Source organism: Mobula birostris, chromosome 17, assembly GCF_030028105.1.
Source record: "Mobula birostris isolate sMobBir1 chromosome 17, sMobBir1.hap1, whole genome shotgun sequence".
NCBI lineage: Eukaryota > Metazoa > Chordata > Chondrichthyes > Myliobatiformes > Myliobatidae > Mobula > Mobula birostris.
Window position 1 is genome coordinate 37549883 of NC_092386.1, and position 13965 is coordinate 37563847.

Here is a 13965-nt window from a genome sequence, read left to right on the forward strand (position 1 = left end):
CTGATGCTTTTTGCTGAAATAAATGGGGGGTGGAGGGGTTGGGTCCATAAGACCATAAGCATCAGAGCAGAATTAGGCCATTTTTCCCATTAAGCCCGCTCCGCCATTCAATCATGGTTGATCCTTCTTTCCCCGTCTCAACCCAGCTCCCCAGCCTTCTCCCCATAAACTTCGATGCCGTGTCCAATCAAGAACCTATCATCTCTGCCTTAAATACATCCAATGACATGGCTTCACAGCCGCCTGTGGTAACATATTCCACAAATTCGTCACCCACAGGCTAAAGAAATTTCTCTGCATCTCTGTTTTAAATTGACATCCCTCTATCCTGAGGCTGTGTCCTCTTGCCCTAGACTCTCCCACCATGGAGAACATCCTTTCCATATCTACTCTGTCTAGGCCTTTCAACATTCAAAAGGTTTCAATGAGATGCCCCCTCATCCTTCTAAATTCCTGAAAGTACCATTAATTGTTCTTCATGATAATAATTCCAAGGATCAACCTTGTGAACCTCCTCTGGACCCTCTCCAATGCCAGCACATCTTTTCATAGAGGAGGGGCCCAAAACTATTCACAATACTCTACGGCCTCAGCAGAGCCTTATAAAGCCTCAGCATCACATCCTTGCTCTTGTATTCTAGACCTATTGAAATGAATGCTAACATGGCATTTGCCTTCCTCACCACCAACTCAACCTGCAAGTTAACCTTTAGGGTGTCTGCACAAGGACTCCCAAGTTCCTTTCATCTCAGATTTTTGATTTTCTCCCTGTTTAGAAAATAGTCTGCCCATTTATTTCTACTACTAAAGTGCATGACCATGCATTTTCCCACATTATTTTTCATTTGCCACTTTCTTGACCATTCTCCTATTCTGTCTAAATCCTCCCGCAGCCTTCCTGTTTCCTCAACAGTACCTACCCCTCCACCAATCTTAGTTTCTTCTGTAAACTTAGCAACAAAGCCATATGTTCCATCATCTAAATCATTGATATACAGCATAAAAAGAAGCGGTCCCAACACCGATCCCTGCAGAAAACCACCAGTCACTGGCAGCCAATTAGAAAAGGATCTTTTTATTCCCACTTGCTGCCTCCTACCAATCAGCCTATGATCCAACCATGCTAGTAACATTTGTGTAATACCATGGTCTCTTAACTTGTTAAGCAGCCTCTTGTGTGGCCTCTTGTCAAAGACCTTCTGAAAGTCCAAATATACAACATTCACTATATCCCATTTATCTTCCCTACTTGTAATCTCCTCAGAGAATTCCAACAGGTTTGTCAGGCAAGATTTTCCCTTAAGGAAACCATGCTGACTTTGGCACAAACAAGGGAAAGTCTGCAGATGCTGGAAATCTGAGCATCACACACAAAATCCTGGAGGAACTCAGTAGGCCAGGCAGCATCTATGGAAAAAAAGTAACAGTCGAGGTTTCGGCCCGAAAAGTCGACTGTACTTTTTTCCATAGATGCTGCCTGGCCTGCTGAGTTCCTCCAGCATTTTGCAAGCTGACTTTGTCCTATGTCACTAAGTACTTTATACTTTATTGTCACCAAACAATTGATACTAGAATGTACAATCATCACAGTGATATTTGATTCTGTGCTTCGTGTTCCCTGGATTATAAATCTATGGTAAATATTAAAAATTTAAATTATAAATCATAAATAGAAAACAGAAAAATGGAAAGTAAGATAGTGCAAAAAAAAACAAGAGGCAGGTCCAGATATTCGGAGGGTACGGCCCAGATCCGGATCAGGATCTGTTCAGCAGTCTTATCACAGTTGGAAAGAAGCTGTTCCCAAATCTGGCCGTACGAGTCTTCAAGCTCCTGAGCCTTCTCCCGGAGGGAAGAGGGATGAAAAGTGTGTAGGCTGGGTGGGTCATGTCCTTGATTATCCTGGCAGCACTGCTCCGACAGCGTGCAGTGTAAAGTGAGTCCAAGGACAGAAGATTGGTTTGTGTGATGTGCTGCGCCTTGTTCACGATCTTCTGCAGCTTCTTCCGGTCTTGGACAGGACAACTTCCATACCAGGTTGTGATGCACCCTAGAAGAATGCTTTCTACGGTGCATCTATAAAAATTAGTGAGGGTTTTAGGGGACAGGCCAAATTTCTTTAGTTTTCTCAGGAAGCAAAGGCGCTGGTGGGCCTTCTTGGCAGTGAACTCTACTTGGTTAGACCAAGTCAGGTCATTTGTGATATTGACCCCAAGGAACTTAAAGCTTTTGACCTGTTCCACTTGTGCACCACCGATGTAAATTGGGTCGTGCGGTCTGCAACTCCTTCTGAAGTCAACAACCAATTCCTTCGTCTTGCTGACGTTGTGGGATAGGTTATTGTCTTCGCACCATGCCACCAGTTTCTTAATTACATCTCTGTACTCAAACTCATCATTACCCGAGATACGGCCTACAATTGTTGTGTCATCAGCAAACTTATATATTGAGTTTGATGGAAACTTGGCTACACAATCATGGGTGTACAGTTAGTACAGCAGGGGGCTGAGTACACAGCCTTGTGGTACTCCATAACTTCGTCCATAACAATTGACTCCAATATCTTCCTTACCTTTGGAGGCAGGCTAACCGGTCTATAATTTCCTTTCTGTTGCCTCCCTCCTTTCTTAAAGAGTGGAGTGACATTTGCAATTTTCTAGTCCTTCAAAACCATGCCAGTGTCCAATGATTCTTGAAATATCATTACTAATGCCTCCACAATCTCTACCACTATCTCTTTCAGAAACCTATGGCACAGTTCATCTGGTCCAGGTGACTTATGTACCCTTAGGTCTTTCAGCTTTTTGAGCACCTTCTCCCTTGTAATAGTAACTGCACTTACTTTTCTTCCATCACACTCTTCAACATCTGGCACATTGCTTGTGACTTCCACAGTGACGACTGATGCACAGTGCTCATTTAGTTTATCTGCCATCTCTTTGTCCCCCGATATTATTTCTCCAGCCTCATTTTCTAGTGGTCCTATATCCACTCTCAACTCTGTTTTATTTTACATACTTGAAAACACTTCTTCTATCCACCTTGATATTGTTTGCTAGCTTGCTTTCATATTTCACCTTTTCCCTCCTATTGATTCTTTTAGTTGCTCTATGTAGGCTTTTAAAAGCTTCCCGATCCTCGATCTTCCTGCTAATTTTTGTTTTGTTGTATGCCTTCACTTTTGCTTTTACATTAGCTTTGACTTCCCTTGTCAGCCACAGTTGTACTATTTTACCATTGAGTATTTCTTTATTTTTGGAATACATCTATCCTCATTTTTCCCAGAAACTCACATCATTGCTGTCATCCCTTCCAGCATCTCCTTCCAATTTAATTAGGCCAATTCCTCTCTCTCACTGTAATTTCCTTTACTCCACTGAAATACTGCTATGTAAGACTTTACTTTCTCCCTATCAAATTTTCTAAGGGTTCCTTTACCTCCCTAATCGCCTCCGGTTCTTAAGATATGAAATGTAATTTCATTTTGTTGCTTTGCTGCTGCTTGTGCATGGGAGTGGGGGAAGTAGGAGGGCTTGGGGTTCTAACTTTTTTATTATCACTCATTCTTTGGGGTACTGCTCTGTATTTATGGACGTCTGTGAAGAATAAAAGTTTCAGGTTGTATATTGTATACATTGTACATTGTATACCTATTAAATGAAATATTGAACTATTGAAGCACCGCAAAACATCATCGTTAATAATAGATGTCCAATATCTTCCCAAACACTGCAGTCAGGTTAACTAGCCTATAGTTTCCTTTCTTCTATCTCCCTCCCTTCTTGAAGAGTGGAATGACACTTGCAAATTTCCAGTCTTCAGGGACCACTAAAGAATCTAGTGATTCTTGAGAGATAATTTTTTTTATGATTTAAATTTTATTGAATTCTTTTACAAATCTTTCCCTGAATCCTTGAGAAATTATGTAAATCATAGCTTACAAAACATAATATTATCCATAAAATAAAAACCAAACATGGCAGAATTAAACATCAATATAATAACCATGTGTGTCTATTTAGACCTCTATTAACATAAAAGACTGCCATTCAGCAATCTGCTTCACCACGCATTCACCACTATTTACCCCCCAGGAAACCTAAATATTTGCCCCATTTTTGTGCATAGATGTCCAATCTATCAAACTGTTTGTAAGACATGCGTTCAAAAACTGCCACTTTGGCTATTTCTGTGGCCCACTCCTGAAGTGATGGTCCCTGCCCAAGGTCCTCCAGCCTCTAAGTATAATTTGTCTTCCTACCATTATACTTGTCTGGATCCAGTTTTGAGAGTGTTTATCCCCAAGCAACCCAAGTGTGTCTCCCAAGACAAAAAGTCTGGGGCAGAAAGGGAGTTGATTACCCGAAGCTTCACCAATATACTTATGTATCATAATCCAAAACTCTTGAATTCTGGGACAGGACTAGAGCGCATGTACTAAGTCCCCTTTATCCGTCTCACAGCACCAACATTCAGGGGAGTTTTTCAACCCTAATCTATGTCACCTTGCTGGAGTCCAATAGAAACGGTGTAGGATCTTAAACTGAATAAGGTGCACCCTCAGGTCTCTTGACATTGTTTTGACATTTTTGCAAATTTTGTCCCACTCCTTTGTCTCAAAAGTCACACTCAGGTCTTTTTCCCATGCTCTTTTAAGACCCAGCAGAAATTTGTCCCCGGAGATTTGTGTTAAAGCTGATAATAACTTGAAGCTTCGTGACCTTTACCATATGCAGCCAGTTCAGTAGACAATATCGTAGCAACTTGTTGGGGTTGCTGTGTAGAACCAAAAGTTGTATGTAGCAAATAACGCAGTCGAAGATATCTCCAAAATTGCGACCTAGAGATATCATACTGTTAGGTTAATTGATTAAAAGATTTTAAACTGTTACCGTTATAAAGGTCTCCCTATTTATTTATACCTTTCCCTTGCCATTCCCTCCAGAAGAAAGGGGACTTATCAATATACAACTTTGGATTCATCCAGATACTTGAGGCTTCATTCAAATATGGAGTAAATTTAAATAACCTGGCTATCTTATTCCAAAACAAATGCATATGCGATATAATTGGGTGAGACCGTGCCTCAGGAGGTAACTTGATAGACAAACACTGTAATGGAGGGATGGGAGGAAGAGCAGAACATTCAATACGATACCAAGGAGGCACTCTCTCCGGAGGGAGAGACCAATGTGCTAAATGTTTAAGAGTAAAGGCATAGTAATAGTATATTAACTTTGGCAAACGTAAGCACCCCCTTTCAACTGGCAATTGTAATTTGTTAAAGTTTAGGGTGTTCATCTAGTTACGTCAAGGTTGCTAGTTCGAGCCTCAGCTGTGACAGTGTGTTTGTGCCCTTGAGCAAGGCACTTAATCACACATTGCCCTAGTCTGTGCGAGGAGTGGCACCCCACACAGACTTCCAATCCGCGCCTTGTAAGGCATGAAAATGCACAACGCAGGCCTCTCATGGTCTGAGTCAACATTCCCCCCCCCCCCCCAAGCATGGGCGTTTACCATTCCAAATAAAAGCCTTAATTATTTTATCACAGTGCTTAAAATATGTTAATAGATTGTTAATAACGATTGGAACAGATAATTAACCTTTGGAATGCAATTCACCTTCAAGGCATTTACTTTTCCTGACATTGACAAATACAACGATGACCATCTGTCTACATCACATGAAATTCTCTGCAATAATGGATCAAAATTTAGCTCTACTAAATCCTTCAGTTGAGAGGGAAAATTAATACCTAAATATTGTATGCCCTTCTTTGGCCAGTGAAATTGGCCTGGGTGAAAAGCAGATGCAGGGCAATATGCAGTCAACAGTAGTGCTTCCGATTTTGTCCAATTAACCTTATAGCCTGAGAATCTAGAGTAAGACTTTATAATGTTAAAAAGACACGGCACGGCACCGATCGACTATGGTCCGACACAAATAATAAAATATCATCCGCATAAAGCATCAGGTTATGAACCTGTCCTCCCACAGGTATCCCTATAAAGTTCTCATTCTCTCTGATAGCTGCTGTCAGGGGCTCCAAAGCTAGACAGAACAAAGTGGGAGAAAGTGGGGAACCCTGTCGGGTACCCATTTTAAGAGGGAAATAAGGTGAAATGTAACCACTAGTTTGAACCACTGCTTATATATCTGAAAATACATTTGTATCCTCATTGATATTATTGGTTAGCTTGCCTTCATATTTCATCTTTTCCTACCTTATGGGTATTTAGTTGCCTTCTGTTGTTTTTTTAAAAGCTTCCCAATTCTCTAACTCCCCACTAATTTTTGCTCTATTATATGCCCTCTATTTTGATTTGGTCCTGGACTCCCTCATCCTCCCCACATCCACTCTATCTAGGCCTTTCAACATTCAAAAGGTTCCAATGAGATTCAACACCTCCTTTTTCTAAATTCCAGTGAGTACAAGCCCAAAGTCTCCACATACGATAACCCTTTCATTACCAGAATCATCCATGAACCCTCTGCAATGTCAGCACATACTTCCTTAATTAAAGGGCCCAAAACTGCTCACAATACTCCAAGTGTGGCTTCGCCAGTGCCTTATAAAGCCTCAGCATTCCATCCTTGCTTTTATATTCTAATTCTCTCAAAATGAATGCTAACATTGTTTGCCTTCCTCACCACTGACTCAACCTATAAGTTAATTATAGGGAATTATAGTCATAGTCATACTTTATTGATCCCGAGGGAAATTAGTTTTTGTTACAATTGCACCATAAATAATTAGAGAGTAATAAAACCATAAATAATTAAATAGCAATATGTAAATTATGCCAGGAAATAAGTCCAGGACCAGCCTATTGGCTCAGGGTGTCTGACCCTCCAAGGGAGGAGTTGTAAAGTTTGATGGCCACAGGCAGGGATGATTTCCTATGACGCTCTGTGTTGCATCTCGGTGGAATGAGTCTCTGGCTGAATGTACTCCTGTGCCCAACCAGTCCATTATGGGAGACATTGTCCAAGATGGCGTGCAACTTGGACAGCATCCTCTTTTCAGACACCACCGTCAGAGAGTCCAGTTCCATCCCCTCAATATCACTGGCCTTACGAATGAGTTTGTTGATTCTGTAAGTGTCTGCTACCCTCAGCCTGCTGCCCCAGCACACAACAGCAAACATGATAGCACTGGCCACCACAGACTCGTAAAACATCCTCAGCATCGTCCGACAGATGTTAAAGGACCTCAGTCTCCTCAGGAAATAGAGACAGCTCTGACCCTTCTTGTAGACAGCCTCAGTGTTCTTTGACCAGTCCAGTTTATTGTCAATTTGTATCCCCAGGTATTTGTAATCCTCCATCATGTCCACACTGACCCCCTGGATGGAAACAGGGGTCGCCGGTACCTTAGCTCTCCTCAGGTCTACCACCAGCTCCTTAGTCTTTTTCACATTAAGCTGCAGATAATTCTGCTCACACCATGTGACAAAGTTTCCTACCGTAGCCTTGTACTCAGCCTCATCTCCATTGCTGATGCATCCAACTATGGCAGAGTCATCAGAAAACTTCTGAAGGTGGCAAGACTCTGTGCAGTAGTTGAAGTCCGAAGTGTAAATGGTGAAGAGAAAGGGAGACTGGCAAGACTCTGTGCAGTAGTTGAAGTCCGAAGTGTAAATGGTGAAGAGAAAGGGAGACAAGACAGTCTCCTGCACAAGGACTCCCAAGCCTCTTCCTGTACCTCAAATTTTTGAATTTTCTCTCCATTTAGAAAACAGTCTGTTTTTATTCTTTCACTAAGTTGCATGACCACACACTTCCCAACATTGTATTCCATCTGTCACTTATTTACCCATTCTTCTGATTAGTCTAAGTCCTTTGCAGCCTCTCTGTTTCTTCATACTACCTGCCCCTCCACCTATTATCCACAAATACAGCCAAAAGCAATTAATTCCATCTTCTAAATCATTGACATACAGTAAAATGTTAAAAGAAGTGGTCCCAACTCCAAACTCTGTGGATCAGCACTGGCCAATGGCAGCCAACCAAAAAAGACTTCCTTTATTCCCAGTCTTTGCCTCCTGCCAATCAGCTTATCCCCTATCCATGCTGGTATCTTCCCTGTAATATCATGAGTTCTAATCTTGTTAAGCAGCCTCACGTACAGTACCTTGTCAAATGTCTTCTGAAAATTCAAGCGCACAACATTCACCAATTCTCCTTTGACTACTCTGCTTGTTATTTCCTTAAAAAATTCTGACATATTTTTCAGGCAAGATTTTCCCTTAAGGAAATAGTCGTGTCTGTGATGTAGAAAGTTAAAATCATTTACTATAGCAACTCAATCTGTGAACTCTTTACACATTTGTTCCTCTAAATCCTGTGGACCGTTGGGTGATCTATAATATCCCCATTAATGTTGACATGCCTCTCTCATTTCTCAGTTTCACCCATAATGCTCACTAGTCTGTCCTGATGGAGCACTGCCATGACATTTTCCATGATTAGTCACTCTACCCCTCCTCCTTTAATCCCTCCTGCTCTGTCACGCCAAAAATAACGGAATCCCAGAATGTTGAGCTGCCAGTCCTGCCCCTCCTGCCTACAATGTCATAATTCCAGGTATTGATCCATACCCTGAGCTCGTCTGTCTTTCGTACAATACTTCTTGCATTGATATGTATGCAGCTCAGACACTAATCGCACCATACTCAACCTTTTGATTCATGACTTTGTCTGAGGTCGTACCACAATCTGCCTCCACTAGCTGTCTGGCACTCTGGTTCCCATCCCCCTGCAACTCTAGTTTAAACCCCACTGTGGATCACTAACAAACCTTCCCACGAGGATATCGATCCCCCTTCAGCTCAGGTGCAAACCGTCCCTTCTGTACAGGTCCTACTTTCCCTGGAAGAGAACCTAATAATCCAAAAAACTTGCCCTCCTTCCTACACCAACTCCTTAGCCACGTGATAAACTATATACTCTTTCTAGTTCTGGCATCACTAGTATGTGGCACAGGTAGCAATTCTGAGATCACAACCCCAGAGGAACAGCCCTTTAACTTAGCACCTAACTCCTTGAACTCGCTATGCAGAACCTCGCAATTTGTCCTACCTATGTCATTGGTACCTACATGGACCACGTCCTCCGGCTGTTCACCCACTTAAGAATGCTGAGTACTCGATCCAAGTTGTCCCAGACCGTGGCACCCAGAAGGCAACGCACCATCCGGGAATCTCGTTCTCGCCCACATAACCTCCTGTCCGCTCCCCTAACTAACAAATCCCCTATCACCACAGTGCGCCTCTTCTGCCTGCTTTCCTTCTGAGTCACAGGGACAGACTCAGTGCCAGAGACCCGACCGCTGTGACTTTCCTCTGTTAGATCATCCCCCTCAACAGTATCCAAAGTGATATACCTGTTTTTGAGGGGAGTGGCCACTGGCTCTTTAACCCCTTTCCCTTTCATAACTGTCACCCAGCGTTCTGTGTCCTGCAACTTGGGTGCAAGTACTTTTCTATATGTCCTATCTATCACCCCCTCAGCCTCCCAAATGATCCATGGTTCATCCAGTTCCAACTCCAACTTCTTAACACAGATTGTGAGAAGCCACAATTGAATGTACTTCCTGCAGTTGCAGTCGTCACGAACTCATCACATTCTGCAAGTGGAGCATTCATCTATCCTAGCTGAGCAGATATAAAGAAGGGAAGAAAAAAAAAACTTTACCTGGAGCTTGCCTTCTTTTCTTTCCTTTCTCTGACAGAAGCCTCAGAGCTAAAGCCTCAAGATCACTACTCCAACTTTTTCCACTCAGAAGATGGCTGCTGTGCTTGCCCCTGCCTTCCTTTACCATGCTATTGCTAATCAATCCCAAACGCCAATTTGTTGCTGATTGAAGCTCCGTGATGCTGCTGTGATCTGTCGCTCCCTTTTCCTACTCGATCCGTGGACCTGAGTGAAATCCCCTCCTCTCAAACTTCTGATGTCCAAACTGGTCCCTGATCAAAGTGTTAATTTTTAAATTATTTTCAGCCATTTTAAAACCTGGGCTTTACTGGTGACACTTGCATTAATCAGAATCAGTATCAGAATCAGGTTTAATATCGTTGGCAAATGTCGTGAAATTTGTTGTTTTGCTGCAGAAGTACATTACAATGCATAGTAATATAAAGTATATGTTACTGTAAAATAAATATATTTTAAAGAAGTAAGTAGTGCAAAAAGAGAGCAAAAATGAAGACAAAAATGAGGTAATGTACAAGGGTTCATTGTCCATTCAGAAATCTGATGGCAGAGGGGAAGAAACTATTCTTAAAATGCTGAGTGTATGTCTTCAGGTTCTATTACCTCCTCCTTGATGGAAGCAATGACAAAAAGGCATGTCCTGGGTGACGGGGATACTTAATAATGGATGCCGCCTTTATAAAACCAGAAGACCGGAAGACATAGGAGCAGAATTAGGCTATTCGGCCCTTCGAGCCTGCTCAGCCATTTAATCATGGCTGACCAGTTTTCCCTTCCTCAACCCCATTCCCTGGCTTCCTCCCTGTCATCTCTGATGCCATGTCCAATCTCCGCCTTAAATACATCCAACGACCTGGCTCCACAGCCGCCTGTGGAAACAAATTCCACAAATTCACCACCCTCTGACTAAAGAAATTTCTCTGCATCTCTGTTTTAAATGGACAGCCCTCTATCCTGAGGTTGTGCCCTTTTGTCCTGGACTCCCCCACCATGGGAAACATCCTTCCCACATCCACTCTGTTTAGGATGTTTAACATTCGAAAGGTTTCAATGAGATCCTCCATCATCCTTCTAATTTCCAGTGAGGACAGACCCAGAGCCATCAAATGTTCCTCATGATAATCCTTCCATTCCCTGAATCATCCTTGTGAACAGCCTCTGGACCCTCTCCAATGCCAGCACATTTCTTCTCAGATAAAGAGCCCAAAACTGTTCACAATACTCAAGGTGATGTCTCACCAGTACCTTGTAAAGCCTCAGCATCACATCTCTGCTCTTGTATTCAAGACCTCTTGAAATGAATGCCAACATTGCATCCGCCTTCATCATCACTGACTCAACTTGCAAGCTAACCTTTAGGGTGTTCTGCACAAGGACTCCCAAGTCCCTTTGCATCTCAGATTTTTTGATTTTCTCCCCATATAGAGAGTAGTCAGAATGTTTATTTCTACTACCAAATTGCATGACCATGCATTTTCCAACATTACATTTCCTATGCCACATTCTTGCCAATTCCCCTAACCTGTCTAAGCCCTTCCACATCCTACCTGTTTCCTCAACACTACCTGCCCCTCCACCAATCTTCGTATAATCTGCAAACTTGGCAACAAAGCCATTTGTTTCATCATCTAAATCATTGCTATACAGCATAAAAAGAAGCGGTCCCAACACCGACCCCTGCGGAACACCACTAGTCACCGGCAGCCAACCAGAAAAGGATCCTTTTATTCCACTCACTGCCTCCTACCAACTAGCCAATGCTCTAACCATGCTAGTAACTTTCCTGTAATACTATGGGCTGTTAACTTGGTAAGCAGCCTCATGTGTGGCACCTTGACAAAGGCCTTCTGAAAGTCCAAACATATAACATCCACTACATCCCCTTTATCTATTCTACTTGCCACCATTACAACCTGTAACCTGGTCATCTCTGAGGCTGAAGTACGCAGTGGACAGTCGCAAGGCTGTGGGACCAGACGGCATCCCAGGGCGAGTGCTCAGGATGTGCGCAGCACAACTGGCAGGTGTGTTTACTGACATTTTTAATCTCTCCCTCTCCCTGTGTAGAGTGCCCTCCTGCTTCAAATTATCCACCATTGTCCCTGTACCAAAAAAGACCAAGGTAACATGCCTGAATGACTGGTGTCCTGTCACACTCACCTCAATAATAAGCAAGTGCTTTGACAGGCCGGTCAAGGACTACATCTGCAGCTTGCTGCCACCCAAACTGGACCCGCTACAATTCGCCTACCGACACAACCGATCGACAGATGACGCAATAGCCACTGCTCTACATACCGTCCTTACACATCTGGAGAAGAAGGATGCTTACGTGAGAATGCTGTTCTTGGACTACAATTCAGCATTCAACACCATAGTTCCATCCAGGCTCGACAAGAAGCTGAGAGACCTCGGCCTTGACCCCGCCTTGTGCAGCTGGATCCTGGACTTCCTGTCAGATCGCCAGCAGGTTCTAAGAGTGGGCTCCCTCACCAACAACCCTCTGACTCTCAATACGGGAGCCCCTCAGGGCTGCGTACTGAGTCACCTCCTTTACCCCCTGTATACTCATGACTGTATCGCCACCCACAGCTCCAATCTGCTAATTAAATTTGCCAATGACATTACATTGATTGGCCTTATCTCAAACAATAACGAGCTGGCCTACAGGGAAGAAGTTATCTCACTGACACAGTGGTGTCAAGGAAACAACCTCTCCCTCAATGTTGCAAAAACAAAGGAGCTGGTTGCGGATTACAGGAAGAATGGAGACAGGCTAACTCCTATTGACATCAATGGATCTGGGGCTGAGAGGGTAAACAGCTTCAAGTTCTTTGGCATCCACATTACCGAGGACCTCACGTGATCTGTACATAACAGCTGTGTGGTGAAAAAGGCACAACAGTACCTCTTTCACCTCAGACGGTTGAGGAAGTTTGGTATGGGCCCCCAGATCCTAAGAACTTTCTACAGGGGCACAATTGAGAGCATCCTGACTGGATGCATCACTGTCTAGTATGGGAACTGTACCTCCCTTAATCGCAGGACACTGAAGAGTGTGGTGCAGACAGCCCAGCACATCTGTAGTTGTGAACTTCCCATGATTCAGGACACTTACAAGGACAGGTGTGTAAAAAGGGCCTGTAGGATCATTGGGACCCAAGCCATCCCAACCACAATCTATTCCAGCTGCTACCATCCGAGAAGCGGTACCGCAGCATTAAGGCCAAAACCAACAGACTTCGGGACAGTTTCTTCCACCAGGCTATTAGACTGATGAACTTACGCTGATTTGAGTGTACTCTATATTACATTGACTGTTGTATTTATTATAAATTATTGTAAATTACTATGATTGCACATTGCACATTTAGATGGATAGGTAACGTTAAAATTTTTTACTCCTCTTGTATGTGAAAGATGTAGGAAATAAAGACAATTCAATTTAATTTAATTCAATTCAATTCAATCTCAAAAAATTCCAACAGTTTTGTCAGGTAAGATTTTCCCTTAAGAAAACCATGCTGACCTTGTCATCTCTTGTTCTGTGTTACCAAATACTCCATAATCTCATCCTCAGCAATTGACTCCAACATCTTCCCAACTACTGAGTTCAGGCTAACTTGTCTATAATTTCCTTTTTGCTGCCTTCTTCCTTTCTTAAAGAGTGGGGTGACCTTTTCAATTTTCCGGTCCTCTGGCATCATGCCAGATTCCAATGATTTTAGAAGGATCATTGCTAATGCCTCTACAATCTCTAACGCTACTTCTTTCAGAACTTTATGGTGCAAATCATCTGGTCCAGGTGACTTATGTACCCGTAGGTCTTTCAGCTTTTTGAGTACCTCCTCTCTTGTAATAGTAACTGCACCCACTTCTCTTCCTTCACACACTACAACATCTGGCACACTGCTAGTGTCTTCCACAGTGAAGACTGATGCAAAATACTCATTTAGTTCATCTGCCGTCTCCTTGTCCCCCATTATTACTTCTCCAGCCTCATTTTCTAGCAGTCCTATATCCACTCTCATCTCTTTTTTTTACATACTTGAAAAAGCTTTTACTGTCCATTTTGATATTGTTTGCTAGCTTGCTTTCATATTTCATCTTTTCCCTTCTAAGATTCTGTAGGTTTTTAAAAGCTTCCCAATGTTCTATCTTCCTGCTAATTATTGCTTTGTTGTACACCCTCTCTTTTGTTTTTACATTGGCTTTGACTTCTCTCATCAGCAATGGTTGTACTATTTTGC